We start from the raw sequence: 26,920 nt of genomic DNA on the forward strand, positions 1-26,920 counted from the left end.
TTTACATGCAATATATTGTACATGTGCAATCAAATTATAACAATTCTACCTAATAAAACTGAAAAATGAAAAAGAAAAAAGTAACATTTATTTTTCTTTCCTATTTCTAGCAGTAATTCATGTATACTCTAAAACATTTGGAAAAGCTAACAAGTATAAAAAAAGAAATACATTTTCTGCAGTATCACCACCACCAAGAGATTCTTTTGCACATCATACATTAGGATGATTTTATCCATACCTAATAGAAAACTTGATTCAAAGTGGCATAAATTATAAGGATATTTATTATCTTAATAAGTAATCCTAGAAATAGGATAAAATTCAGAGATGGTTGATTCAGCAGCTCAATGATATCATTAGGTCATCAGTTTGAGTGAATCTCTATAATCTGTTCTCAACAGCATCAATTTCATCCTAAAGCAATTTCCCTGAATGTTTATAGGTTACTTTATAGTAGCAACCGGGGTTACAGGCTTCCTCATTCAAATCCAGCAGCAGAAAGAACATCTCACACACAGTCTTGAAGAACTAGTTGATTGGAAGCCCTTCAGTCAAGTTGGACCAACTTATGCTTGGTCATATGCTTACTCCTGGATCTATTAGACTCACCTCTGGAAATAGAGTTAAAGTCAGTTTCCCTTGAGACATATGAACTAAAGTGGGAAGGAATGGATACCTAAAAAAAATTGAGTTCGTTTTAGAAAAGAGAAAGGGGTGAATAGTTATTAGAGAATCAGCCAACAATGTTTATTACATATATTTATAAAAAATATATCACTTATGTTTAAATCTTAACATCTTTGTACATCTCACAGATCCTATGATCCACTTTTGCAAATACAAAAAATTGTGCTTGATAAATGCTTGATAATTTCTTGAAGACAAATCTTTTATTCTACTTATATATCTCCCTTGGCACATAGAAGACTACTGGGAGCTAGGATAATAAAATCTGAGGGTTGGAAAGGAACCTAAACACCATCTTACTTTATGTTATCATGTGTGAGAGGTTCTCAAAAGTTTGCAGCAAATATCACTGAATGATCTATTGGTTGATTATTTCATGTATTTACTATCTCCTTAATAGTGATTAGCTTTCCAGATGTTCTCACATGATATGGCTGCATCTTCTTCCCATCCTCTCTCCCTCTTTTCCCTTCCCTCCCTCCTGCCTTCCTTCCTTCCTCTATTTTGATAGCTACTTCTTAAACTATAGAAGCAATACACACTTGTTTAGAAAGTTCAAATGATGCAGTCAGGTATAAAATGAAAACTGAAATCCTCTTTATCTTCCTCCACTCACTCTACATAGGTAAATAATATTAGCAGTTTTGTGTGTATTGTGTCTGCTCTTGTAGACATTTATTTACATAGATGTATACATCTGTATTTTCATACACAGACACATATACAGATATTCTGCAATGTGCTTTCTATTCCAAATAATTTATCATGGGAAATTTTTATATAAATAGCATATTAAAAGTCTCTTTTAAAAATGGATCAAAGACTTAAACATAAGACAAGATACAATAAACCTCCTAGAAGAAAATATAGGCAAAACATTATCTGACATACATCTCAAAAATGTTCTCCTAGGACAGTCTACCCAAGCAATAGGAATAAAAGCAAGAATAAACAAATGGGACCTAATTAAACTTACAAGCTTTTACACAGCAAAGGAAACCATAAGTAAAACAAAATGACAACCCAAGGAATGGGAGAAAATTTTTGCAAATGAAAACGACAAAGACTTGATCTCCAGGATATATAAGCAGCTCATACGACTTAATAAGAAAGAAACAAACAACCCAATCCAAAAACGGGCAAAAGACCTAAACAAGCAATTCTCCAAGGAAGAAATACAAATGATCAATAGGCACATGAAAAAGTGCTCAGTATCACTAATTATCAGAGAAATGCTAATCAAAACTACAATAAGGTATCACCTCACACCCGTCAGAATGGCCATCATTCAAAAGTCCACAAATGATGAATGCTGGAGAGGCTGTGGAGAAAAGGGAACCCTCCTACACTGCTGGTGGGAATGCAGTTTGGTGCAGCCACTGTGGAAAACAGTATGGAGATTCCTCAAAAGACTAGGAATAGACTGACCATACGACCCAGTAATCCAACTCCTGGGCATATATTCAGAAGGAACCCTACTTCAAAAAGACCCCTGCACCCCAATGTTCATAGCAGCACTATTTACAATAGCTAAGACATGGAAACAGCCTTAATGTCCATCAACAGATGACTGGATAAAGAAGAGGTGGTATATTTATACAATGGAATACTACTCAGCCATAAAAACCGACAACATAATGCCATTTGCAGCAACATGGATGCTCCTGGAGAATGTCATTCTAAGTGAAGTAAGCCAGAAAGAGAAAGAAAAATACCACATGAGATCACTCATATGTGGAATCTAAGAAAAAAAAAAGACAAAACATAAATACAAAACAGAAACAGACTCATAGACATAGATTACAAACTTGTGGTTGCCAAGGGGGTTGGGGTGGGAAGGAACAGACTGGGATTTCAAAATGTAGAATAGATAAACAAGATTATACTGTATAGCACAGGGAAATATATACAAGATCTTGTGGTAGCTCACAGCAAAAAATAATGTGACAATGAATATATGTATGCTTGTGTATAACTGAAAAACTGTGCTCTACACTGGAATTTGACACAACATTGTAAAATGACTGTAACTAAATAAAAATTGATTTTAAAAAGATTACACTGTATAGCACAGGGAAATATACACAAAATGTTATGATAAATCACAGAGGAAAAAATGTGACAATGAGTGTGTATATGTCCATGAATGACTGAAAAATTGTGCTGAACACTGGAATTTGACACAACATTGTAAAATGATTACAAATCAATAAAAAATGTTAAAAAAGTCTCTTTTAAAAAGCTACATAACATTCCAATGTATGGAGGCATTATAAATCAATCTCCACATTTGTCAACATTTAAGATCCATGTGCTTTTTCTCTAGTTTAAGCAATATTGCAACATATTCCTAGTTATGGCTACATTTTCAATCTCTGTTATCACATATAACTTAAAGTTGTCATATATAACTTCAATAAATTATGTGCATGAAAACCTTTGAAAAGAGCAAAAGAAATGATTCTGAGGGATGCTTATAAATAAAAACTATTAAGCTTAAAAGTATTGATTGTTCACTAAGTTTCATAAATAAGATTTTGTTTAAAAGCCAAAATATTAAATAATAGAAACAAAACATTGGGTAGGACTGTTTGAAACAGATGCTACTGAGTAAAATATGACCCAGTTACTAAAGGCAAAACTGTACAATGAAAAATTGCAACTGTATAGAGTATTCAGACTTCTCAGGAGCAATAAACAGTGTGCAGTTGGATGATAAAAGCTAGGATAAATAATTACAATAGTGTAATACAAACGTGGTGGGAGAGGAGATAAGAATACTGAGGGAAAAAAAATCACCAACACACCCAAGAAGAATAGATTGACCATGTTCTCAGACTTCTATTAAATTTTTAAATTGAAGTATAGTCAGTTACATATGTGTCAATCCCTGGTGTACAGCATAATGTCTAAGTCATACATATACATATATATATTCATTTTTGTATTCTTTTTGATTATAGGTTATTACAAGACATTTAATATAGTTCCCTGTGCTATATAGAAGAAATTTGTTTTTTATCTATTTTTATATATAGTAGTTAATATTTGCAAATCTTGAACCCTCAAATTTATCCCTTCCCACCCCCTTTACCCCTGGTAACCCTAAGATTGTTTACTATGACTGCAAGTCTGTTTCTGTTTTATAGATGAGTTCATTACTGTCTTCTTCTTTTTCCCTTTTTTAGATTCCACATATGAGTGATAGACTCAGAAAGACAATCTCCAAGTCCATTGATGTTGCTGCAAAAGGCATTATTTTATTCTTTTTATGGCTGAGTAGTATTCCGTTGTATAAATACACCACAACTTCTTTATCTAGTCATCTGTCAATTTGCCATTTAGGTTGTTTCCATGTCTTGGTTGGACTTTTATAACAAGATATGATATTCATCAAATTATAATGTTCCCAACATTGTCCCAGCATAAGTGTAATTTTAGGTACAATCACATTACAGAGATATAGTCTCTCATAAAAGCTACTTTCCAAAAACAACCACCACCACACATAGTTATATAACATATATAACAGGAGATTGACTTGATGATCTAGATTGACTGGGAACTCCTTGAGGGTAGTGATGGTGTCTAAATTACATTTCTTCACTGGGTGAAGTCTTGACTCTCATGGACTTTTAATGAGCATGGCCAGGCAACTAGAGATTCAGCTGCCAGAATAAAATTAGCCCACCAACTTTTTAAATCACATAGCTGAAGCCACACACAAACTTCTATTTCAAACTTAGCATTGATATTTAAATTCAAACTTCTGTATTATAAACAGGTTACCTTAGTGAGCTTTAAGGCACTATAGCTTCAATTAGTTTATGCAAGAATCTCTTGACCAAATAAAGAAAGTGACATTTATGAAGAAACATTTACTTCAGGAGGCATGGATTCCACCAAGGAAATTGTCTCAGGGATATCCCACTAAGACATAATTCAAAAATGTTTATTACTTGTCTCATACCAAACCCTTGGAACATGGAAGAGACTGGTAGAGATTCAATTTCCTTTTCTAACTCCACTCTTAAAGGAAGTATTTAATTTTGTCTCATGGACCCAACAATTGGCGATATAGCTAAGGAAAAAGGGAAGGAAATTAACATTCTTTTAAGAACCTACTCTGTTGAACTAGACAGTTTATTTTAATTGAAAAAATACACCTCCTCACTTTTAAATCTTCATGAATCCTTGTTGTCTGATGATCCAGCACGAATTCTTACAGTAACCTTAAATTGGCATTTCTGCTTCTAAATTCATGTCTCCTAGGAGATTTATGGTGTTTTGTCTTATATTTAAGTCTTTAAGCCATTTTGAGTTTATTTTTGTGTATAGAGTGATGGAGTGTTTTAACTTCATTGATTTACATGTTGCTATCTAGTTTTCCCAACACCAGTTGCTGAAGAGACTGTCTTTTCTCCATTGTATATTCTTGCCTCCTTTGTTGAAGATTAATTGACTATACATCTATGGATTTATTTCTGGGCTCTCTCTTCTGTTCCAAGGATCCATATGTCTGTTTTTATGCTAATACCATGTTGTTTTGATTACTGTAGCTCTGTAGTATGGTCTGAAGTCTGGGAGGGTTATTTCTACAGTTTCATTCTTTTTCTTCAGTAATGCTTTGGCAATTCTGGGTCTTTTGTGATTCCATATAAATTTTAGTATCATTTGCTCTAGTTCTGTGAAAAATGTCCTTGGTAATTTGATAAGGATTGCATGAAATCTGTAGGCTGCTTTGGGTAGTATGGCCATTTTAACAATATTAATTCTTTCAATCCAAGAACTTGGGATATCTTTCCATATCTTTAAGTCATCTTTAATTTCCTTAGTCAATGTTTTGTAGTTCTCTGCATGTAAGTTTTTCACTTCCTTGGTCAGATTTATTCCTAAGTATTTTATTTTTTTGGATGCAATTTTAAAAGGGATTATTTCTTTACTTTCCTTTTCTGACATTTCATTGTTAGTATAAAGAAATGCCACTGATTTCTGTATGCTAATCTTGTGTCCTGCTACCTTGCTGAATTCTTTTATTAGCTCTAGTAGTCTTTGTGTGGAACCTTTAGGGTTTTCTATATACAGTATCATGTCATCTGCATACCATGACAGTTTTACCTCTTCTCTTCTAATTTGGATCCCTTTGATTTCTTTTTTTGTCTAATTGCTATGGCTAAGATTTCCAATACTATACTGAATAGGAGTGGTGAAAGTGGGCATCCTTGTCTTGCCAGATTTTAGGGGAAAGGCTTTCACCTTTTCACCATTGAGTATTATGCTGGCTGTAGGTTGACATAAATGGCTTTTATTATGTTGAGATATCTTCCCTCTATACCCACTTTGGTAAGAGTTTTTATCATAAATGGGTGCTGAATTTTATCAAGTGCTTTTTCTGCATCGATTGAGATGATCATGTGGTTTTTGTCCTTTCTCTTGTTGATGTGGTGTATCACGTTGATTGATTTGCATATGTTGAACCATCCTTGTGTCCTTGGGATGAATCCAACTTGATCGTGGTGTATGATCTTATTTATGTGCTGTTGGATTCTGTTTGCTAATATTTTGTTGAGGTTTTTGTATCTATGTTTATCAGCGATATTGGCCTATAGCTTCAGTCTTAATATCTCTTCTCCTCACCACTGAAAACTCCTGACAGCCTTAATGATCAGAGCTGAGATTTTTTTATTGGCTTAAAACATTATATAAACTTTATGTGTACAGTATTATATTTTGACATCTGAATACACCACAGCATGCTCAGGACCAAAGGTTTAGTTTCCATCTGTCACCATAGAGTTGATCCCCTTTACTCATTTTGTCTTCCCGTACCACCTTCCCCTCTGGTAACTGCTACTCTATTCTTTATAACTGTGTGTTTGTAATTGTTTGGTTTGGTTTGTTCATTTACTTTGTTTTGCTTTATATCCCAAAGAAGACATAAGATGGCCAACAGGCACATAAAAAGATGTTCAACATGACTAATTATTAGGGAAGTAATAATTAGGGAAATATAAATCAAAACCACAATGAGTTATCACTTCATGCTTGTTAGACTGGCTATTAGTAAAGACGGCAAGAAATAACAAGAGTTAGAGAGGATGTGGGGAAAAGGGAACCCTCATACATTGTTGGTGAGAATGTAAATTGGTGTAGCTACTAAGGAAAACAGTATGGAGAGTTCCCCAAAAAAATTCAGAATAGAACTGCCATATGATCCAACTACTCCACTTGGTATTTATCTGAAGAATACGAAAGCACTAATTCAAAAAGATATATGAATCCCTATGTTCATTGCAGCATTGTTTACACTAGCCAAGAAGTGAAAATTTTAATAGTTTTTAAATAGGCTTTGGTAAATGGCTTCAATTAACTCCAATAAATAATGCACTTATTATCAGAATCATGCATAAGACAATTCTGGTGGAAGTCCCTGTTTTGAAACAGAAGATACAATGTAAGGGCTGTTTACTGTAGTTTTAAATTTACATATAAGTAGTTTTTCAGCCAAAATGATTTTCTATCTTAATAAAGAATTGACATACAAGAAAGCCAGGGCTGTTATTGAAGAAAAATAGACAGTGAGATTATTATGGTACTAGAACCAAAAATTTCCAGTTATTAGAAGCAAGTGCAAACACAATGTTCTTAGGAGAATTACTAGTGACTATGTTACTTACCATCTTTGTGCTTTCAGGAAGGGACCAAAACAGAATAGCTCTGGTTGGTTAAAGGTCATAAACCCTGCCAATTAAGAGCAATACATCTGGGGCTCTCACCTGCCAACAAGCATGGGTTTCCATTTAACCATCTCCACTTTAACAACTACTCATCTTAATGGCTGGAAAAGCACTAAATTCTAGATAGCAATCCTAATCACATGTTGAAATACAAACCCTCTTTGTAGTGGTGACACACGATTGATGACTTACTGAGAACATACCAAATAGTGTACAGTGTCAAACTGAGATATCGAGGCTATTTCTCACCCAAAGACTGAACAGAATCTGATATTATTAGCAGGGAAGAATAATTAGGAAATTCAGAACATTGATCATAGTTTATAGGTCTACTGTAAAAAAAAATAGTCATGTTAGCTTAAGACTGTCCAAGATTGGGGATGTTTTATAGTCTATTCAGAGCCATCAATGGAGAAATAAATATAAAGGCCATATAAATAGCAAGTTAATCACCTGCTTATTTTTTAATACCATGCAGTAAAATTGAATTTTTTCTTTTGGTATATGTACAGTTTTATGAATTTTTTATTGAAGTATAGCTGATTTACAATATTACATTAGTTTCAGCTGTAAAACATAATGATTCTATATTTTCATAGATTATATTCCATTTAAAGTTATTATAAAATATTGGCTGTTTCCTTGTGCTGTACTATATATCCTTGCAGCTTATTTGTTTTATACATAGTAGTTTGTACCTCTTTATCCCCTACCCTTATCTTGCCCTCCCCACTCTGTAACCACTAGTTTTTTCTCTATATCTGTGAGCCTATTTCTGTTTTGTATAGTTACTCATTTCATTTGTTTAGATTCCACATATAAGTGATAACATAATGCACGTATATATTTGTGTGATCACCACAGCAATCAGTATACAGAACTGTTCCTTCACTCCCCAAAACTCCTCTGTGTTACCTCTTTCTAGTCACACCCTCTCTTAACTTTGAACCCCTGGCAACCGCTGATCTGTTTTCTATCTCTATAGTTTGGTCTTTTCAACAATGTCATACAAATAGAATCATACAGCATGTAACCTCTTGAGACTGGATCCTTTCAATCAATAAAACATTCTCTAGATTTATCTAAGTTGTTTTTTCCTTCTTATTGTTGAGTAGTATTTCATTGTTTGAATGGACCACACTTCTGTATCCATTTATCCATTGCAGTACATTATGGTTTTTTTGCAGTTTGGGGCAATTATAAATAGAGCTGCTATAAACATTCTTGTATAGGCATTTGTGTGAACATAGTTTTCATTTCTCTAGAATAAATAACCAGGGATGTTCAGATTTAAGTCTATCATTTTATTATATATTTTCTGTTTGTACCATCCATCTTTCTTTCCTCTGTTTTCCCTTTCCTGCCTTCTTCTGGGCTATTTGAATAATTTTCAGCTTTCCATTTTATTTTATCTATTGTAATTTTAACTATATCTCTTTATATAATTTTTAAGTAATTGCCTTAGGAATTACCATATATAGATTCACCTATTTGACACTATATTTATAATTAACATTTTATTACTTAAAGTGGAATGTAGAAAACTTACCACCATACAGGTCCTTTGTACTCCCACTTTTATGTTGTGATTCTCATATATATGACATCTACACACATTAACAACCACATTAGATAATGCTGTACTTTTTGCTTTTAACAGTCAAACATATTTAAAGAACTCAAGAGAATTGCCTATTATATTTGCTCATAGTTTTACTCTTTCCATTGTTCTCTCCTTCTTCCTGATCAAAGTTTCCTTACATTATTTCCTTTCTCTCAAGAACTTCCTTTAGCCATTCTTTTAGAGCATCTCTGTTGGCTATGAATTCCCTTAGTGTTCCTTCATCTGAGAATGTCTTTATTTCACCTTTATTTCTGAATGATATTTCAGGTAGATATAGAATACTGGGTTGACAGTATTTTTTTCCAACATTTGAAAAAATTATGCCACTTCTTTCTGGACTCAATAGTTTCTGATGAGAAATCTGCAGTAATTTGAATGATTTTCCCCTACAAATAATGTGTCATTTTTCTCTAGCTTCTTTGTAGTTCTCAGCAGTTTAATTATGACATGTCTGGGCATAGATTTTTTTGATTTTATCTTGTTTGGAGTTTATTCAGTTTCTTGACTCTGTGCATTAATATCTTTCATCAGACTTGGTAAGCAGTCAGCCATTATTTCGTCAGCTATTTTTCAGCACCATACTGTTTATTCTCTATTTCTCAGACTACAATGACAAGAACATTAGCTCCTCTTGTTGTACAGGTCCTTGAGCTTCTGTTAATTTTTTCAATCTTCTTTCTTTCTGTTGCTCAGATTGGATAATTTCTATTGATCTGTCTTCAAAATCACTAATTCTTTGTTATCTTCTTTCTGCTACTGAGCCCATCCAGTAAGTTTTTAAATTTTGGTTATAGCATTTTATGTTCTAAAATTCCCATTTGGTTTTTCTTCATGCTTAATATTCCTTTGCTGATTCTTTCCATTTTATATTGGTTCAAGAATATTTGTGACTTTGTGTTTGAGCATCATAATAATAGCTGCTATGAATACCTTGTCAAATAATTCAAAAATCTGTGTTACCTTGTCATTGGTATTTGCTAGTTGTTTTTCTTCATATGAGTTGAGATTTTTATGGTTATTCATATGCTGAGCAATTTTGGTTCATATTGTAAGCATCTTAAATAATACATTATGAGACTTTGGTTCTTGTTTATATCCTAGTGATAATATTTATATTTTTGCCCTATCAGTCACTTGGCCTGGTTAAGTCAAGTGAATGGAGAAAAAGGGAAGAAAAAGACCTGGAGGATTTTCCAACTACCTCTGTATTTTGCAGGGTTCCCTTTTCTTCTTTAGCTGGAACTAGTGGGTTTCTCCTCAATCTCTTTATCTCTGTCTCTATTTCCCTGTCTTTTTCTCTCTCTCACTACTAATTTCCATTTCAGGCATCTTTGAATTCAGGCTACAGAATACCAGAGGGAAACAATGCTAAATTCCCATTTGGTTCAATGATACTTCAAATTTGGGTATTCTGTACTTTTCTTCCTGTTAATATTTACTTTTCAGAGACCTCAAATAGCTGTATCATGAATTATATGCAAGTTTTATTGTTGCATCTGTAGGAGAAAATGGTTGCTATGTGTTTACTCCATCTTACTTAGAAGTGGATTCCTTCCCTGTTTCTTTTAAAGGACAAATGTGAAACATTGTGGTGCAATGAAAATATTCCATGATTTAGAGTCAGACTACCTGGGCTTTGTCTTATCAATTGGATAATCTTGATAAAGTAGCAACCACCACGTGTCTTGTTTTCTCAGCTGAAAAATGGAACTAATAAAAGTATTTCAAAGCATTGCTGGGAGATTAAAGGAGATAAATGACAGAAGCAGAGGCTACATTGAGAGGCATAGAGTAGACAGATTGAAAGACAGACAGAAGCAGATAAAAAAGAGGCAAATAGAAAGAAGTTGTAAGAAACAAGTGGAGACAGAAGCTACAATTACAAAACATTCCTTTCCCATCTTCTGCCAAATACACACACACACACACACACACACACACACACACACACACACACACACACAGTGTAATAGAGTGTTTATAAAGACACAAAAAGAGCAAAAGAGTGATATGGAATCAAGAGTGATGAAATTTGTAGATACTGACAGGTATGTACAGAATAGATAACAAGATTATACTGTATAGCACAGGGAAATATATACAAGATCTTGTGGTAGCTCATGGTGAAAAAGAACGCGACAATGAATATATGTATGTCCATGTATAACTGAAAAATTGTGCTCTACACTGGAAAGTGACACAACATTGTAAAATGACTATAACTCAATAAAATAAAATTTAAAAAAAGAATGAATATTTGTCTTGCATACTTTTTTATTAAAAATTTCGGGAGTAATTAGGTTTATTTATTTATTTTTAATGGAGATACTAGGGATTGAACCCAGGACCTCATGCATGCTAGGCACACACTCTACCACTGGCCTATACCCTCCCCCTTTGTCTTGCATACTTTTGAAATATAACAGCCAAAATATCTTACTAAATTACTTTGTAACATGGGCATTTAAAAGGCTATCACCTTTGAGTTAAGTAGAAGTTTTCCATCTTCACTCCGTTTCTGAGTATAATTAAAATCTCATGAACTTTCCATGCTAGACTGTAAGTTCCATGAGCACATAAAGTTTTTGCCTGCTTTAATGTATGCCAAGTAATTGAAATATTTCTTGGCACTTGTTTGGTTCTCTGTAAAATGTTTATTGAATGCATGAATAGTTGTATCTCTTAATTTAGATATTTTTACAATTGGGAAATGGCCTCTGATTTTTTAGTTTCTTGATGTTTATGGAGGAAATCTTTTATTATGTAATTTAATAATGTAAATATACTTTTAAAGAAAGTTTAAGCTACCCTCAGAGAAGAAAGTAATATTTAAAAGCCTTAAGTACCTTTTGAACATTTGCTATGCTAATTTTAAACTCTTTTTAAAAAATCTATTCATTAAAACAAATCCTATATGAAGTCCTTTACAATATGTAGCTTAATATAATGGCTATAAAATTATAAGTTATAAAACTGCATTTCTTTTAGAATAATTTATAATCTTTTTATATCTTCAGATTCATGTCTCCAAATAGTTCAGAGAAGACCTGATTATCTGTTAAAAGAAAAACATGGACTGAGCCTTAGTTGCAAAATGTAACATGGTCTAATATTTATGTGAACATGCAAATATATATTTCATTCATTGACAATATGAATAATTTAACACTCCATTTACTCAAAAACCAGTCAAAGCTCTTAATAATACTTGGAACATTTAGCTTGTGAAATTTAATTTTATACTTGCTTGTATGCCGCTTTGTATAGTTGTTAATCAGTTCTTTGAAAATGTGTCAATCTTTTCTGCCCAAGCTAATTTTTAAATTTCTTTACAAGATGAAGCCAGTCACTGTTTTCTCTTGAGTCCCCCCTAAGACCTCTTTCAAGGCTTGGCTCAGAGTAGTTTCTCAATTAAATATATATTCACTGATCAAGCTCATCAACAAATTTTTATTGAGGGTCTTCAACTTTATGCCAGTTATTTTTCTAGGTATTGCATGAAAATTAGTGATTAGATTGCTGCAAAAATGTGAATAATGCATTAATGGATTATCTTAGTCCGATTGAAAACAAATTTCTAGTTTTCAAAATGGAGTAGTAGTTTGTATTTTCTCTCAGTGAGTGGGCCTTTACACACAAAAAATGACTTACACTGTATTAGTGAAATGAAAGCAATGAAGCTAGAACACTCCCTTACACCGTATACAAAAATCAACTCAAAATGGATTAAGGACTTAAACATAAGACAAGATACAATAAACCTCCTAGAGGAAAACATAGGCAAAACATTATCTGACATACATTTCAAAAATTTTCTCCTAGAAGAAATAAAAGCAAGAATAAACAAATGGGACCTAATGAAACTTACAAGCTTCTGCAGAGCAAAGGAAACCAGAAGTAAAACAAGAAGAAAACCTATGGAATGGGAGAAAATTTTTGCAAGTGAAACCGACAAAGGCTTGATCTCCAGAATATATAAGCAGCTCATACGACTCAATAAGAAAAAAATAAACAACTCAATCCAAAAATGGGCAGAAGACCTAAACAAGCAATTCTCCAAGGATGACATACAAATGATCAAAAAGCACGTGAAAAAATGCTCAATATCACTGATTATCAGAGAAATGCAAATCAAAACTACAATGAGGTATCACCTCACACCAGTCAGAATGGCCGTCATTCAAAAATCCAAAAATGACAAATGCTGGAGAGGCTGTGGAGAAAGGGGAACACTCCTACACTGCTGGTGGGAATGCAGTTTGGTGCAGCCACTATGGAAAACAGTGTGGAGATTCCTCCAAAGACTAGGAATAGACTTCCCATATGACCCAGGAATCCCACTCCTGGGCTTGTATCCAGAAGGAAATCTACTTCAGGATGACACCTGCACCCCAATGTTCATAGCAGCACTATTTACAATAGCCAAAACATGGAAACAGCCTAAATGTCCATCAACAGGTGACTGGATAAAGAAGAAGTGGTATATTTATACAATGGAATACTACTCAGCCATAAAAACCGACAACATAACACCATTTGCAGCAACATGGATGCTCCTAGAGAATGTCATTCTAAGTGAAGTAAGCCAGAAAGAGAAAGAAAAATACCATATGAGATCGCTCATATGTGGAATCTAAAAAACAAAAACAAAAACAAACAAACAAACAAAAACAAAGCATAAATACAGGACAGAAATAGACTCACAGACAGAGAATACAGACTTGTGGTTACCAGGGGGGTGGAGGGTGGGAAGGGATAGACTGGGATTTCAAAATTGTAGAATAGATAAACAAGATTACACTGTATAGCACAGGGAAATATACACAAAATGTTATGATAAATCACAGAGAAAAAAATGTGACAATGAGTGTGTATATGTCCATGAATGACTGAAAAATTGTGCTGAACACTGGAATTTGACACAACATTGTAAAATGATTATAAATCAATAAAAAAATTAAAAAAAAAAGAAATGAAAGCAAATTCTAATTTCAACTAGCCCAAAAGGAAGTAAGGAATTCTAGTTTCTGCCTACTCCAAGAAAGGTAGAACATATTCAGACAATAGAAAACAAGGGTGACCATCATTACAGGAATCTTTGGCTTGGCAGGGAATTGAGCCTGTTTTGTCAAGTAGGTCCAGTCAGGAGAAAAACAGCAATCCTTCCAGTGAGTCTCAGCAAATATAACTGAAAAACATAGACACAGGCCTCCAAAGAGAAAACAAGCCACAGGATCCTTTTTTTTTTTTTTCAGGGCTGAGTGTAGTCAGAACTTTCATAGGAACTACACATGGAAAATTCTTTTAACAACCTTTTAAAATTATGTTGCTAAGAGTCAATCATACTCTTACATTTGAAAAAATAGCATTTGCACCGAAGTGCAGATAACCACCTCATTAATAAGTAAAATTCAGCCAGATTTTAAGGCCTATAGTCTTAAACTGATTTAGGCAACAGTATAATAACCAAAAGGAAAAGGTAAAAGAGTAATACATGAAAGAGGTAGCCAGGTCTTAAAAAGGGATTATTCAAGGGACCAGCACCAATATTTGAGTGAATTTATTATTTATTTTTCCTGCTATAGACATTGATGATTATTCCTTCTAGCCATAATCATAGAATGTGTCCTATTCTCAAGCTGCCCTAGTAAGTTATTTGAAAGTGTCGTACATTCTGCTAAGAGCTAATGTAGAAATTCTTTTCCAGTAACAGCTCTACATCATACATTTTTTCATCCTGTTTGGTTTATTATTTTTGGAGCCATAAGAATAAAAGAATACAGAAATTACTCAAATTATGCACAACTAAATTTTTCACCCACCAATAAATTAATAACTTAGCAGATCAATCAACTTTCAATCTGAGATGTACTCAGCTCTTAGGTGAGTATTTTGATGTTTGTTACTTTAGCTGCCTTTCCACGGTGGTTGTTTTGTTAGCTACCAGAATCCAAGCCTACAACAGTGTAGTGGTTATGATTTAGGGATCTATATTCAGACTACATGGGTTCAAAGTCTGGCTTTACAATTTCCCAATTGTATAATACTGTAAAAATTTCTGAAGCTTGCTAAGAACAAATATAAAAAGTTTAACACAATAACTGGTTGATAGTAAACCCTTAGTGACTGATAGTCACTCTCCCTCATTTGCCACTCCCTTCTCCTGGAAAATTCCTTCTCCTCTTAAGATCAATTTCAAATGTAACCTTTGTAAAGCTTTTCCTAATACCCTGTAGACTTGATGTTCACGTTGCCTTTTGTGAATGATTAAACTTTAGCAATTTTTATGATACTGCACTTAAATTATTCATATTTGCTTTATCACTTGACGTAAGCTTTTAGCAGAGTGTCTGGAGGAGTTAGTCATGCCTTCCCTGGACTTATAGACCTAGCATTTATCTCAGTTATCCTTTATCACATTATATAGCAATTTGTTGTTTGTACATATCTCTGTATCCCACTACAATACGACCTATGTCTTCAATGACCAGATCAGAACTTATCGCATGATAGATGCTTAATAAATCCCTGTTGAATGCATAAATGACTTCTATGTAAGTAGCAACTGGGGTGAGATGAGGGTGTAGTATTAGTGATGGTACCAGGCATTTTATAAACTATAAGAATTGCCATTCCAAGATCAATCAATACTTTAACCCAGAAATCATGATTTAAGACAATGATTCTCAATTCTAGCTGCATGTTACAATCACCTGGGGAACTTCTAGAAACCAATGACGACCAGAGCTTACCCTCAAAGGTTCTTACTTAATCAGTCTAGGAGGAGACTAGATATTTATAACTTTTTTTAAAAAAACGCTTTTATTGAGGTATGAATTACATACCACAGAATTCACTCATTTAAAATGTATAATTCAGTAGCTTTTAATAAATTATGAAGGTGCACAACTATCACCACAATATAATTTTAGAACATTTCATCAACCCCCTCAAAAATCTCCAATCCATTTGCAGACACTTCCTATTCTTACTCTCAGCCCAGGCAAACACCAACCTACTGTGTCTCTACAGATTTTTTTTTTATTGAAGTATAATTCACATACCATACAATTCACCCATTTAAAGTATACAATTAAGTGATTTTTAGTATTTTCTTGGAGTTGTGCAACTATCACCACTATCCAATTCCAGAACAGTTTCATCACCCAAAAAAGGAAACCCATACCAACTGGTAGCCATTCTCCATTGCCTCCCCACCTGGCAACCATGAATCTATTTTCTATATTTATGGATCTGCCTATTCTGGACATTTCATATCAATGAAATCTTACAAGCCTTTTGTGTCTGGCTTCTTTCACTTTAGCATAATATTTTCAAGGTTCATCCAGGCTGTAGCACATATCAGTACTTCATAAGTTTTTATACTTGGATAGTTTTGCTTTTTATGAATATAGCACATTTTGTTTATCCATTTATCAGTTGATGAACAATTAATTGGGTTGTTTCCACTTTGGTGCTATTATGAATAACGCTAGTATTAGCTTTTGTGTACACGTTTTTGTGTGAATATTTGTGTTTTCATTTTTCTTGGGTAGAGCCCTGGGGATGAAATTGCTGGGTTTAATGGCAATTCTATGTTTAAATTTTTGAGAAACCATCAAAATGCCTTCCAAAGTGGCCATACCATCTTACATTCTCACCAGCACTGTATGAATGTTCCAATTTCTCAACATCTTTGTCAACACTTGCCATTTTGTTTGTTTTTTTCTTATAGCCATTATAGTCTGTGTGAAGTGGTATTTCACTGTGTGTTGATTTACAATTCCCTAGTGACTAATAATGTTGAGCATCCTTTCTTATAGCTTTTTAAAGCTCCATAAATCTGTGTCTTTGGCAGCCAGAAGTCAAGAATCACTCATTTAGGAAATAAAGTTCCAAGATTTTAGGAAAAGCACAGTGAGCCACTGTGTCTCTGAACTGGAGTTTATTTGGGCAAAAGCCAACAATCCTCATGTGTGACAATAAGTGGATGAGTTGGGGCCAACAGATATCTCCTCAGACTAAAGACACACATAATGTAAGGGAATAAGAGTGACCTACTTACACTCTTTCAGAATGTTGACTTAATAGTGAAGGCATTGACTTACTTTGAAGAAAATGAGAGTTGAGGCACTCAAACTTGATTTAGATGGCTGGTGTGGGTAACAGGTGAAGAATGATTTGAAGTGCAGTAATGTGGGTGCCAGTGAGGGTCATGTGATGTTGATAACTTCTGGGCCTGTCCTGGGAAACTGTGACAGATCACTAGGGCAAGATGGCCTGTAACAGACTTAAGGAGTCAATGAAGTGAAAGAGCTACATCCAAGTTCTTCAAGTAGATTAGAAACAGAATGCATAAGGTACTTTTGCTTTGTAGTCTTCTAAAAAAGCTGATGATGGGTAGGAGATAAGGAGGAACTTTTTTCCCCCACTTCCCTGTCATGATTGTTAAATAAAATCCTGGCCATCCAACTAAATGAGGCATAAGGGAACAGTGGAAAAGTATCAGTAGCCAAGAAAGGTGGTTTCATGGGGTATTATAGAAGCTTCAAATAACCAAGAAGCCAGAATAAGAATGGCAGACAGAGTGGTGAGAACCACCCATCAAAGTGGACACTCATAATTTACGAATGCATGTAAAACACCACAGAGTCTCCCTAGAAGAGAGATAACACAAATAAAATACTCTCAGGACTAGATTTTTAGTGAATGATCCACAGAATATTTTGTTACAAGTCACCCTATTTTACTAACATGTTAATGCCACCTGAATTAATAATGATTACGCTATTCTATTACAATTTATTCAGGCAAGGCAGATAGCCTAGCTTCCAGCCTGTTAATCTGTAAGAGCTATTTTCCTTCTCTTTGCTTCTTCCTCCTTCCCTCCCTATCTTCCTTGAAACTTCTTTCTCTTGAACATCTGACATCAATTCAAATTTGTCTTAGCCTGAAAAACTTTAGCTTCCTAGTGCCTATTAGGTAACTCCCAACCATAAACACCACTTCAGACTACTTGCCTCTCTAAATCCTGGCTTTTTGACTAAAATTTCTTCCAGTTTTCAATTGACCTTTTCTGGACCATTCCCCAAAAATGTTTTCTGTTACAATTTTAAAAGTCTATTGATAATATATATCAGCCACATCATGAATTAAATTGGTTTTGTGTGCTATCTTGGGAATATAGTCACCATACTTATGTCATTATTCCTAGAGCAGATGCTTTGTTAATCCCAAGATCTGGCTAATAAGGGATTCTTCAGAGCAATATTATTCAAGGTTGAATTTCCCAATATGGAAAATATAGGAGCCAACAATAAAATAAATCAGGTATAAATCTTGCTGATGACTCTGTCTGTCCAAGAAAATACACAACCAGAAACAACATTTTCAAATACAGAAGGAAAACTCTTTTTCTGAAGAGTTTTCCTTCTGTAGTTGACTGTAGCCTATCAGGATAGAAACCTACCTAGGCTGGTCAACCCACTATTTGAGGTGAATAGATATATTCTTGTGTAGGTGTGGGTAGATTTATTAATTCTTACTCTGTATTCATGTTCTCTTTACAGAAAATTATCCAAATATATGAATTCGAGAAAAAGTTTAAATTTTTCTTTGCATTCTATCTTATGAATTCTTTTTGTTGAATCTTATATGATTTTGCAACCAAAGAAATGCATCTCACTTTCAAGGAGACATACATTTTACTCATTAAGAGACTGAGAACTTGAGACTGTCCCAGAGATGGGGATGTTTCTCCCTACTACTAGAAAATTTAATAAATACAGAAGTGGGAGTCCATGATGAAATTACTTAAGAGAAGAGGAAAAAGGCCTCAGGTAATTTCCTCAATGTCATAAGGCTAGTTAGCAGCAAAACCAGTACTAACAACTGTGACTTCTTGAACTTTAGTTAAGTTTTTCTTCCACAGTGCATTGCCTCTGTCCTCTTATTTGTGAGAGTTACTTAACTTGTATCTACATGGTGCACTGCTGGCCTATGGTGAGAACTTCAGAAAACTTTCCCAACTCTGAGCAGATAAAAAAGTATGAATTTCATCATGGACAAATAAGAATAAATAAATTTGCAAGAAAATTATCCAATGTCCAAAATATTAGATACAATCTTGGTAAAGTATTAGGGACTCATTATAGAGCTATAGACATCGCTGAGAAATGTGTTAGTTGGAAACAGTCTAAGTGTACATTAATGGATGAATGCGTAAAGAAAATTTAGTACACACACATAAGCACACACAATGGAATATTAGTCAGTCATTAAAAAGAAGGGAATCTTGCCATTTGTGACAACATGTGTGGAACTTGAGGGCATTATGTTAAGTGAAATAAGTGAGACAGAGAAAGAGAAGTACCATATGGTTTCACTTATATGTGGATATATGGAATTTAGAAGAGCAATGACAAAACCAATAAAACCAAAACACAAAAACCCAAGCTCATAGATTCAGAGAGCAACAGGATTGGTGGTTACTAGAGGCAGAGGGTGGGAAGAGGTGAACAAAATGGGTGAAGAGGATCAAAAAGTACAAACTTCCAGTTATAAAATAAGTCATGGGGATGTAATATACAGCATGGTCACTATAGTTAATAATACTGTAATATATGTTTGAAAGTTAAAAGAGTAGATATTAAAAGTTCTTATGATAATAAAAAAATTTGTAACTATGTTGTGGTAGATGTTAACTACACTTATTGTGATGATCATTTTGTAATATATACAAATATCAAATCATTATGTTGTACATCTGAAACAAATATGTTATATGTCAATTATATCTCAATAAGAAAATTGAGAATCAGGGGAGGGTTTAGCCCAGTGGAAGAGCACATACCTAGCATGCACAGGTCCTGGGTTCAACCCCCAGCACCTCTGTTTAAAAAAAATAAAATAAATAAACCTAAGATTACCTCCCCCCCATAAAGAATTAATTAAAAAGAGAAAATTGAGAATGAATTATCTTAAAAACATAATAAATATACTAGAGAAAAACTATAAGGCATTAACATTGTCTAATACAAAACCATAATGTATCTATCTGGAACACTGTGTCTAAGTTAAGTCAAGGCAAACATAATAGAAATTTCCAGGAAGAGTTATAGGGTAGCTAAAATAAAATTATCAAAGGAATAGAAACTTCCATTTAAAAATCTTTCCAAGCTAAGAAAATAGAGTGGGTGGAAATAAGACAAATACTTATTACATTTTATAAGTTTGTGGTTTAGGTGAACATATTCTATTAGAACTGGAAACCTGAAGATAAATAAGTTTATACTGTATAGCACAGAGAACTATATTCAGTATCTTAGCAACCTATAATGAAAAGAATATGAAAAGGAAGGTATGTATGTGTATGTATGACAGAAACATTATGCTGTATGCCAGAAATTGACACGTTGTCAATTTAAAAAAAAGAACTGGAAACTTGAAAGATGTAGTTTTAGGAATCTTTTTTTCTTAACCAGAGATTTAACATGTTGAATGAATTATATCTTGGCAAACTATTCCCTGTCCTTGCTCCAATCCCCTCAGGGGCCCTGGCACATGATTCAAAGACATAAAAAAGAGGCAGCTTTAAAGAGCCACTACAGTAATGAAAAGTGTAACACGAGGTGCAAAAATACCATTTGGAGGGTCAGGGAGTAACAGACATTCCCTGATTTTCACACCCGACTTCCTCCCCAAATTAGTACAACACATAATATGTGAGTATGGATTTTATGGTGCAACACATGCATGGTTTAGCTAAAATGGTTAGACTCATGGATTCCACAGATGTCATAACACTCAACTTTTATGATCTATCTCATTGAAAATGTGAATTTCACACTCTCACAGAACAAATAGAAGTGTGATTTATTTACATTAAGTACCTGATTTCGGGTAGTCTGGATAAGTCCACCACATTGCCAATAGTTAGAAGATTTTTGCTCTAGGAAATGGTTGGTGTGGGGGTGGGGTGGGATGTTGTGTGTGGCCACCTCTTCCCTATGCAGTGAAATAATTATAAAAAACTTTATTCTTCTTCTATGTTTTTTTAGAAATATATTTGTTGAGTTATTCTATGTTATTGATCCTCTCAGTGGTAATACAGGGAAAGGCAAATGTGATAGCTTGGGGTTTATTCTGTCCAGGAAGTGCCTTGAACTCTCTAGAGTGAGGAGAGAGGATCCAAGAGGAAAGAAAGCAAGGCTTTCATGCCAGAGCTGTCCTTAAGCTCTAGAGGTTTCAAGCAGGGCAGTGGAGGGACTTTTACTGACCAGCCCAGTTAAGGAGGAGAGGGAAGCAGGCAAGATTTAAGACCAGGATCCCTGCCCAGGAACAGACAGTGCATTTGGCAGAGATGCAGCCAATGGGGTATTTCTCAGGAGCCTGGCTTGAATGAGGGAATCCGAGATTTAAGGTAGCAACACTTCAGCAGCTTGAATCCACTTCCTTTTCCTGTTTCACCTAGTGCTCCTTGGCATCTTTTATAATGGAGAGAAAAGGAAGCTGGAGAATCATAAAGCTGGAGTAAAAATTCTTCCAGGCATTTTCCATGTCCATGCTTTCACTGGGAAAAGGTACCAGTTACTATATTTCTCCCTTCATTTCTAAAATAATACATGCTTATTGCAGAAAACTGGGAAAACACAGGAAGTAAAAAAACAAAGTAACATCCGTCATCCCACGACCTACATATGTCATTGCAGTCTCTTTTGATGCATATGCATACAGATTTAAAATCATATAGGATCAGAGGGAGGGTATAGCTCAAGAGCACATGCTTAACATGCACAAAATCCTGGGTTCGATCTCCAATACCTCCGCTAAACATAAATAAATACATAAATAAATAAAGCTAATCACCTCCCCCTTCCAAAAAAAAAGTTAAAATAAATAAATTTTTAAAAAGAAATTTTTAAAAGTCATATAAGATCATCTGAACATGCTTCCTTGTTTTTCATACCTGCTTTTTCAACTAGCAATATTTCATTACACTTCAAGATTTTAATAGCCATGTAATAAAATTGTGTCACACTTTAATCAACAGATCTCCTATTGTTAAACATTTACTTTAATATTACAAACATAGCTACTATAAATATTCCTATAAAGAAGCCTTTGTGCCTTTCATAATTAGGCTTTAGAGTAAATTAACTGCCTTTAAAATAAATTAACTGAAGTGGGTAAAAGGGTATACATTACTTCGTTAAAAAGGTTTTTGATTTGTCCTTTGGAAATATACAAAATTGCACATCTGCCATCAGTGTATGAGTGTGCTGGCCTCACTGTACCCTCACCAAGGAAAAGAAACATAGATTTTGTTCTTTGAGGAGAACGTACAGGTTTATTGAATTGGACACTACTCCATTAGGCATTAATACAACTAATATTAGCTACCATTTGTTGAATGTGTTTTATAAAAAGCATATCTCTTGCCTTAATTTTCTTTATCATCTTAAAGGAGAAGACAGATTAATTAGATACTAATATGCACAGATGTGTAGTGAAAAATATATAGTAATCTAAGTTAATTATATGTCTTCACTAGGAGAAATGGCTCAAGAGTTTGAGTTTGAAGGTTACTGCAGGGGAAGCTTCCTGAATAAGTAATAGTCATTATTACCATCATCTTTACCTAAGTAGCCACCAGGCACGTGCTGCTGAATTAAGTGCTTCATATGCTTTACTTAATGAGAAAGGAAATAAATGACTGTCTATTAATTTTTCCACATCATGGTGGTTGCTGTTTTTAGGAACTGCTGAAAGAACTCAATTCTAAAGATAGTATTTATCTAGCCTCTCCTTTTTTCTAGTGCCTTATCTCTAGCATGGTTTTATTAGCTTCTAAAAATCACTGCAAAGGCAATTATTTTGAAAGAGGTCAAAGGCCTATTTGATTCATTTCAGCATTGACACACAGATTAAAGGCACAAATGTAATCAAATGTTGTGCTTGGTCAGAAAAAGTTTGAAAGAAATGTCTTCAAAAAAAATAAACTTCAACTTCACAAATGGATAAAAATATTTTATTTTTAATTAATATTTCTGTTTGGTTGGAAAAAGGAAGCTGATTGTAAGCTATTTGAGAATGAGTCTTACTTGTTATAGTAACATGGATTGAGTAGAATGATTGCCCATAAATATATTGAAAATTGAACATTGAGAAATTATCTTTGACTCGGTTCCTATTAAAGTTAACACCAAAGGTCATTCAATTTCTTCTGTGTGTCTAGGTATTTTCTCATTTCCCTAAATTTTGAACTAAGACATCATATTTATTCAATGGTCAGAGTAGCTCCTGGAACAGCTCACCAATTTTAAGAAACTGGCATATTCTTGCTCGTTAAAAGATAAACACATAACCTGCATAAGAATTAGCAGATCTTTTAGTAAGGAACAAGCTGGGGCACTATTCTTTCGGGTGAGTTCCTACATGTAAGAACTGGCTTTGTCCTACAAAACACTTCATATGAAATTTGTTTCCAACTAGACTGCTCTACTACATTAAGGGAGATTTCCAGGCAAAACATTATTAATTAGCTGATGGTGTGCCACACCCAGGCTTGTTCTCAGCCAATTTCTTCTAGGTTCCTGCAAGCAGTCATAAATCAGACATTTATCTTAGATAGGTACAATCATAATCATGTATTTTATGAAAGGTCATGCCAAGTCTCTTTTTTAAAAGATTATCTGATCTCAGGGCTCAGCAAAGAGGTCTTGTAAAAGTCGAGCCTCAGATGGGAGGCGGCAAAGCTTGGTTAGTAGTTAAACAGTGCAGTCAGTTCTCAAACATTCATGTTCATGGAAGAAAAATGATGCAGATTCCTAAAAAAAAGAAGGTAATTAAAGCTTCTCTACATGAGTGTGAATAACTTGGGGTAAGACAATTTTAAGAAACTGGTGAGGAGGGTAAACTTCAGTCAATTGGATGTGGGGTCCTATAACTGAGACCAAAAGATGATGGGGTCCCTGGAAGTCAGAGAAGAATTAGAAAGGTATATATGTGTTAATTTGTGTCTTAGAAGGATTAAGCCACCATGGTTTGTATTTTCACTGGTGGCCAAATGGAATAGAACTGCTTGCTACCTAGCTTTAGGACCACTTTTTCGTTATGTATTTCTTCATGCTCCCAGCAATCATCATTGTGACACACTCAATTCTACCACTTTCCTGTTTGTTTGGGACTCTTTTGCAGATGAATTAAGTACAAGATAAATAAAATCAGTTGCAGATACAAGACATTAGTCATCACTTTAAAATTAGGAGAAGAGGATTATAGAGAGAAGAAATAATAATATTACTACTATGGAAATTGTATGGACAAGTAGCCTCAGTATTTCCCTCAATTTCCATAAAAATTTACCTCCATTATTCTCAAGTCCATCATTTTGATTTATGAAATATCTAATACTTCAAATATTTTTGACTTAATTCATTAGAGACTTGCTCCTTCTAGTGTCCATCCATTGTCAACTGTAAGATCTTTGTCTCTATTATGTCTGATAGTTTTTTCTTGTTTGCTTTTGAGGCTTCTCTGTTATTTCATTGGATTTATTTCACATATTTGGTGTCTCACGTTTTACTTTGGTGACTTTCCCCCATTACAATGTTTTCCTTTCCTATAAACATAGATTTTGGTTTACAATGGTTTACAGAATCAAATTTGTTTAATGTGCTTATGTGATTAGATGATTTATTCTGTCTTGATTAAAAGTGACAGTTGATAACATTGTCTAAATTTTAAAAATTGCTCTTCTCTTGAGAAAATTCTCATTTAGAATCCATTTTTGTTTAGATAATTGCCAATGACATATTTATTTGTTGTGTCCAGTGAAAACCAAAACAGAACAGAAAGAAAACCTGTATCTTTGAAGTAATGAAAAAAGTGAAGCCCAAGAGAAGAGAAACAATAACAAGATAAAATCCTTTTGTAGGTTTAAGCCAGCAACTCAGATAAATTAAATAGAAAAAAATTACTGATTGGGTTGCTGAACTGCTGTCAGTAATCTTGAGCGAGTCATGAAAATCTGTAAAGGTGCCAAAAGACTGGAGAGTTTGATTCTGTAAATTATTGGCAGGTAGATTTAGCCTCGATCCTTAAAAAAGTTCAGAAAATAATAACATGGATGATTTATGCATACTTAGAAGAGCTCTAGGAGACAGCAAAAGTTTCTTGGTAACAAGTCATACCAAATAAGTCTCATTTCCTTTCTTGATGGGGCAACTAGATAGGTAGGAAAAGGGAATGCCCCAGATACAGTATATCTTATTTTCAACAAGTCATTTGACAAAATGTCTCATAAAATGTCCTAGTCAGTAAGATGACAAAATGAAAGTTGGATTGAACAACTGCACATGAACAGTGTTGATTTCTGTTATTCTGGAGAGAGCTATTGAATGTTGTGCTACAGAACTCTGTTCATGACCCTGTTCTCTTTAGTATTTTTATTAGTATTTGGATGATGATGCAGAAGGCAAGCTTATAGTGTATGTAAAAGTAACAACACTGGGAAGGATAGTTAGCATCCTGAATGAGAAATCAGTATTGTAAAAGATGTTGACTGTTTAGATCACAATAGAATTTTATGAAAATGCTAGGGAAAAAATGTATCCCTACCCAGAAAGAAAGGAGGAAAAATGGTATGAAATGGATAAAAAGAAATGTAATAGGCACAAATGTAAATTTCTATATTTAGTTTAGAAAATCAAAGAACTAAGAGTGAAACTTGACAGCAATTCATGGGGAAAAGATAGAATTTTATTAATCGCAATCATGCTTTGAATCAACTAATACAACAAAATGAAACAAAACAAAAAGTAAATACAATCTTAGGTGGCACTAGTAAGAGCCTAGCGGCCAGATTTGTAAAATTAGGGTAATAATAACAACAACAACAACAACAACAACAACAACAACAGCAATACCTTCCCCATAGGGTTCTTGCAGGAATTAAATGAGAAAACCCATGTAAAACATTTGGTACTTGGTTAAGTATAAACATTCAACACACTAGCTATTATTATCAAGAAGCAGGATAGTCCTACTTGTGTCCGACCACATTTGGAAGAGTATGTTCATGTGAAAGATATTGAGGAAGGTAGAAATATTGGAACCCATATAAGAACTGGAGAAAACTTGGAGTGGGAAAGATGAGATGATTGTAGATTTGCAAAATATTAAGGGCTAGTAAAGAAGAATTAGATTTACTCTTCATGACTCCAAGCCTTACCAATAGGAGAAATAAATAGGTACAAGCCACAAGTAGACTCATGTTAGTTCTACTAGGACAAACTTTCTAATAATCAGTTATTCAATGTTGGAATGGATTACTCGGGTAGTGGTGATTTTCTTGTCACTTGAGGTAGTCAAGCAGAGGCTGGGTGACTGCTTGGTAGGAAACTCTAGAAGGGATTCTTGCATGTGGTGTATTTATGCATTCATTCATGAATTATGTCCATCATGAAACAAATAGTCAAGGAGTCCCTACAAGAAGTCAGCACTCTAATAAGCTCTAATAGATATATAAGGTTCTTTCCAAGTAAATGGTTACATGATTTTGAAGAAACGGGTTATCTTTTTTTAACACCTTTATTGTGGTATGATTCCTATACAGTAAACTACACATATTTCAGATGTACAATTTGATGAAATTTGATAGATGTATACACCCATGAAACCACCACCACAATCAAGATAGCTAACACTTCCATCACTCCCCAAGGGGTACAAATTTCAAATTCCCAGTTTATCCCTTCCCACCCACTTCACCCCCTGGTAACCATAAGTTTGTTCTCTATGTCTGTGAGTCTGAGAAACAGGTTATCTTAAGCTTTTACGGAAGGACACCTAAACTCCATGTAGAGGC

The sequence above is a fragment of the Vicugna pacos genome, chromosome X (genome assembly GCF_048564905.1).
Source record: "Vicugna pacos chromosome X, VicPac4, whole genome shotgun sequence".
Lineage (NCBI taxonomy): Eukaryota > Metazoa > Chordata > Mammalia > Artiodactyla > Camelidae > Vicugna > Vicugna pacos.